This window comes from Gavia stellata, chromosome Z, assembly GCF_030936135.1.
Source record: "Gavia stellata isolate bGavSte3 chromosome Z, bGavSte3.hap2, whole genome shotgun sequence".
Taxonomy (NCBI): Eukaryota; Metazoa; Chordata; class Aves; order Gaviiformes; family Gaviidae; genus Gavia; species Gavia stellata.
Genome location: NC_082637.1, coordinates 56,420,142 through 56,426,141, shown reverse-complemented (window position 1 = coordinate 56,426,141; position 6,000 = coordinate 56,420,142).

Genomic DNA, 6,000 nt, shown 5'->3' with positions numbered 1-6,000 from the left:
TTATATTTCACAGCCTCAGTTCAAAACGCATTTAGGCACTGGCTCTATACAGTTTTAGCTTTCACCAGGGCTAAAACTGCATTGAAGCCAAAGAAGTTGAAGTCATTCATATCAGTGCAGCCAAAGCATTGTAATAAAATATTTTCTCCAAGACAGAAAGTGGATTCAGGCAGTGGTTTAGAAGAGACTGGTTAATTTTCCTTCTCTGCTACATTATTTCTTGCATGATCTAACACTCTAGAACGTAATAGGATGTGTACCTTGTAGCCTAGTTGTTTTAATGCAACTTCAGGTGCATTGGTGGTGCAAACTGAACCATGCTCAGATAAAACATGGGTGTACTGCTTCATTTCAGGTCAGTAACACCCTTCGAAGAGATGGACTGGGCATCTGACTACAGTAATGTCTTAAGTCACCTAAACGTAAACTAAATCCATATCATATGGAGATCACAGGTTAGCAAGGTGTTTGCATACTGCCAGGATGAGAACTGAGGTAGTACAGTACAGGAGGAGCCTCAGACCAAAACCTCCACCGGCAATGGAGAGAGCATTATATCTGACGAAGAGCCAAAAGCTCTCCCTGGATGCAGGGGGAAGAGGAGCAGAAGGACCCTCCTTTTCACTGCCCATGTGGCAACCTAGCAGGGCTGTCGCTCACCTGAGCTGCAGCAGAGCCCTCCACTCAGAGTCACCATCCAGGGCCTGGGGTGATTTACCTGACATGCACCCATCCCCAGGGCAGGCAGTGACTCTTGTCAGCATTTAGCCACAAGCTGCAGACATTTAAGCACTGTCTGCTTCTTATACCATTATGGGGACGAAAACCCAGGACATTCCCCAGATATGATGTCTGCCCAGCTGTTGTACTCAACAGCCTACCAACTCCTGTTCACCTGTGAGACTTTCCAATATGCCGTCTTGTTGGGTTGATGCTTATGGGTGTGTTGAGCTGCTGACAGACTGAGCACAGCAGTTACTGCAACAGTCTGCAGTCCTACCCAGTTCAGCAACTCGCTGTTGGTCTGACAACGCCTAATTAATTCCAGGAGGGAGATGGCATTAGCTGCAAGCTATCAAGGGTACGTCGCCCACACAGAAACTGAAAATCATGCATGTAGAGATCTCTCCAGGCACAACTGGCAAGGTACGTCTCATCCAGCCTTTACAAACAGCCAAGCATGGCCTTATACTGATTGTTTCACCACCATGTATTTTTCATGAGTTTGGGAGAAGGTTTCAGTTATGATGCAAGAATGAGATCTGCATACCTCAGTTCTTCGGGGAAAACAGTGAACAATTAGTTCAACATGGCACCAGCAGAAATAACATCACCACCTATTTTCATAGCTGAGGGCAAAAAGTTCTGGGAGCTTAAAGCCCAACAGGTCATCCATCCTGAGTAAATGTATCCAGAGCCCACTGTGGAGCCCAGGAAAAATGCAATGCTCTCTTCTGGCTATCTGCACCAGGTATTATAAGCAGTGCCTCTGCAAAGTCTCTGCAGAGAGGCAAGGGGCAGGACAAGAGATGTGACTGTGTTTCTGCACCCCATGTGAAGGAAACCAAAACTTAATACTGTGTCTGAGTACACTGTCCTGTAATGGTACTTGAAATGCCCATGGGTAGGGACACTGAGAAAACTAGAATGGGCATTTGAGTCTAGGATCAGAGCAGATGCCCAGTACTGAGAGAAGTGGAGAGCTCAATCTGTTTAGCTCTTCAAGAAGTAACTAAATAGGCCATGATTGCAGTGCAAAAGCACCTCTGCAGGAGAGAAAATTCTGGGTCCTGAAAGGCTGTTTAATTAGGCAGAGAAAGGTACAATGGGAATCAATGGCTGGAAATTGAAGTCAGATGTTTACACTGAGTTTAGAAATATTTTTCAAATTAAGGAGCAATTAACAATTTGGTGGGAGATATCAAGGGCAGCATCTTCAAATCCCTTCTGGGAGAGCAAAGCTTGGCTCGTGCATTGTACTGACATGCACACTATTGGGGCAATGCAGGGGAGTTTCCACCTGTAATGCAAGGCTAAATGGTATAATAGCATCTCCATTTTACCTTTCTCACCTTTGATTTCCTTCACATTATGCTCCATGGGAGGTGAGTGAGGGCTAGGCTGTTCAGTAGCATGGTTACCAGCAAACCTCTGTTTGGCCATTTCAGCTCAGTAGAGGACTTTTCAGTTATACCATGCTATCTCCCTCAGGGGAATTTTTGGGTTTATCTTCTCTCCTCTTTTTTTAAAAGGAAAAACACCACCTGGAGCCCTGGAATTTTAGCCATCTTCTTTTCCTCGTGGCTCTTGCTATGCTTTCCACACTTCTGCTCTTAGGACAGCAAACCTTCATTCCCAGTTCAACCCTACAGTGTAAGAGAAGGACACCTTCAGCTAATTTACATCTAAGTGAGCATTTCTCAGAGTAAAGAATAAAGGTCTTACTGTGCAAAATGGCTCCTGTGGCAGTACTAATCAATACTCGTTTGATGGATTGCCTGCCAGGAGTCTTTCAGGCACATCATTTCGGCTGCTAGAGTTTCTGCTTGCTCACTGCTTAACAAAATAAATAGAGATGAATCATAGTATTTAACATAAAACTCCAATTCAGAATCAAAGCTGTTTAAAATGCACAGTTTGCCCCATTCCATCCTTCCTTTCCCTTTGCTCAGGAAGAATGTTAAGTCCTGGCTTTTCTGGAGCAGACACAAGACTTGAATGATAACCACTTCACCAAGGACTGCCCTTTCCTCTGCAATCAGTGTTTGCATTCCCGACACAGCGCTCCATTCCTCATTTCCCCCAGAAGCGGGAGCCAGTTGGGGAAAAAAGAATTGACATGCATGACTGTGTGGTTGATGGGAGGGTGGTATTTCACATATGCCTTTCTTAGCTGCTGTGATGCAACGCACAAACTGTTCCCTCTGCTCCTGTGCCTATTGTGCTACTAAGCCATGTGAAAGCTCCCACCACTGAACTGTCCCCACCTGCGAACTGCATCAGATTTGAAACTACAAGAAGCAACAAAAAGCCAGGTTTTTCAGAAGTAGTTGGCTTCTCAGCAATAATAAATAGGTGTTTGGCTCTCCAGAAATTCATATTTCTATTCAGAAACACAGTTGGTTGCTGATTTTTTTATCTGGCTTTTAAATGGGTAACACTTTTCTTGAAACCCTATACACCTACAGCCCACTAATAGCCTTGGAAAGGGTGAATAATCATAGCAGCAACTTTTTTTGGCCAAAGAGGAACATCGAGCTCCATCTAGCAAGTTCTGCCCCCTCTCTTACCCTGCCAACCCCATCACCACCCTGTGTCACAACTCAATCAGGTGGGAAGCTTGAATCCATGTGGTATCTATTTCCGGACTCTGAGTAATGATTCATCATTTGCTGACACTGACACCAGCAAAAGACCTTGAGGCCAAGGCTGGGGGCAAGGGACGGAGATGCCTGTGTTTCTCCCATGCATGCCCTGGTTGCCCTTGCCCCCACACTCTTTGTGAGCCTCCCCTGCTGCGTGGTCCCTCGTCCTCTGACAGCCAGGAGCACTTGCCAGGCTCCTCCGAGCCAGACTTCTTCACAGCACTGAGCTTCGGCTTTTCCCACGTCTCAGCCCTTCAGCCCATTCTGCCCTTCAAGCCCTCCAGCAGCAGATTTCCCTTGCCTCTCTCCCAGAGCACCACCGTCCCTTGGGCTGTGACAGAGGTTTTTGCATGCTGCCAGCACATTTTGAGCTCTGCTCTGACAAGTTTGTGGGGCTCCCGCCTTTTCCCCTCTCTCCCCAAGGGCATCCATGGCCCCAGCCAGCCATCCCTCATCGCTGCCATGCCAGACAGGCTCATGTGGCTGCCTAGACGGGACGTGAGCTCGTCCTCTGCCTCTGGGGAGCATTGCTCACGGCTGCTGCGACCCCCCTGGCTCCTCCAGCTGCACCGGAGCAGCAAGGCAGGCGCCTGTCAGGGGGCTTGGCGTGCTCTGCGCATGGTGCAGGTCATGGACCTCCTCCCTACCCACCCGCTGACTACGGGGTAGGTTTCCCAACAGCCCTACGCAGCTCAGTGCAGCCGGGAGGGTGCCACTAGGGAGAGAGCTAACAGGGAGCAATTTGGGGACTGCTAGCTGGAGAATTAAGAAGGATGTACCCCGATAATGTGGGCTCAGATGAGACCAGATAACATCTTGGCGAGACAGCATTGCAGCCGTGCACCGGCAGAGAGAGTCCAGGTAGCCAGGAAAGCCAGCAGGCAAACGGCGAGGAGTGTGGCAGCAGAGAGGTGCCGCACCCTGTTGCAGCTTGGGCTTTTGGAGCAGAGTGCGGCATGCTGGCATGCTGTGGGGCAGCAGAAGCACGCAGGACCTGGATGTTCTTGGGGCATGCGTGCACAGAGCTGGGGGCAGTGGCGTTTTGGAAAGAGTCAGAGAGCAAATGTGACTTGGAAAAGTTGGTGGGTTTCAGACATAGCTCAGCTCCACGAAGGAGAAAGGGGAGCTTTCTGCTTGAGAGCTCACCCTCTGGACCCCCATCTCGCCATCTTCCACTTTCAACAGAGGCAGCCTGGGGACGCACGTAGAAAGCCAGTAAGTGTATAGCACTGGGAGAGAAGAGATCGGAACAAGGCACTTTGATCTTGTTGGAGTTCTTGTGTTGTTTTTGACAACACTACAAATACCTTATGGCTACATGGCACATGTCAGGGATACAACGTCACAGCAAGCATGGCACATTTTTTTCAAATGAAAAGCAGTTTACCTAGGCATGAGGTGGATCCCTTGAAATCTTTCCATCAGGGCTTTTGTAGCTCAAATGTGTGGGAACCACGGGGTGATGTTTTCTGGAACACCCTTTGCAAAAGCTGGGACTCACTGCACTAAAGCACACAGTGAAATTGGGCAACTCCTCTGTTGTGATGACAGTTTAGTGCCAGTAATAATAACCCCATCCGGTGCTTTGCAGACTGAGCAGCGCTGGCACTAGCACATTATCAACAAGGTCATTTCTAGCCTTAAAATTGGGGACGTTTTCTTGTTTTTGTTACCCAATGAAAAATTTTGCACGCAAAATACTTTGTTACAGTTTCGGTAAATTCTTCTGTTTTCAGTATCCTTGCCCCTCCTCTTTAGCTTTGTTGTAATCTGACATGTCCATGTTTAGTAATTTCTGTGTTAGCAAATTCTTTAAATTATACATAAAGAATTCAGAAACAATAGAGAAGAACTTGAATATTTCATCTTAAAACTAAATGTTTTATGATTGCTTACAGAGTGAAATTAATAAGGAGACTTGGCCAATGCTGTATAATTTATGCTGTGCTTAAGCAGGAAAATGGGATAGTGCTTAGATTTGTTTGAAGTTGTGCTTTTCTTTTCTCACCTGGCAGGATGAAAACCGCTGCCAGGGTAGAGCTAACCTCCACCCTCAATCCAAGTGGCCCCTATTTTTGTTTATGGTGCATAACAACAGCTTTAGGAACAGTTAACAGTAACAATGTTCTGACCGTGGTCACAATGTGCCTGTTTCTTTGTTTATCTGTCTTCCCTAACTATTTTGTCTGCTAATCTTCATGCTCTGCAGCCAGACAGTGCATCCTGACCCTATTAGCATTTAATGGCAAAAAGTCCAATAAACCTCTTGCCTCTGAATTTCAGCTTGGGTATAAACCTTTGGATCAAAGCCACAGTCTGAAGGCATGGGAGGATTACACATTGCTTAGCATAGCAGTACTTTGAACTCAGGTGATGACTGTAGCACAAGTGACCACAAATTTATCTGTCCAGTTCTACTGCTTGGTCTTAAACTGGGGTTCTGCACTGAGCTAAGAGAGCAGCACATATGCTAGAGGTGTTAGTCGTAGTTGCAGAGATTCAGCCAGTTGCCAAGTTTTCTCTAACGGCAATTTAGAACTAAACAAGCTGAGAGCAAGAATGAAGGATAAGACCAAGAAGGGATGATCTTCATAGAGGTGAAGCTGTCAAAGTACACGAGGCAGCTAAAAAAGGC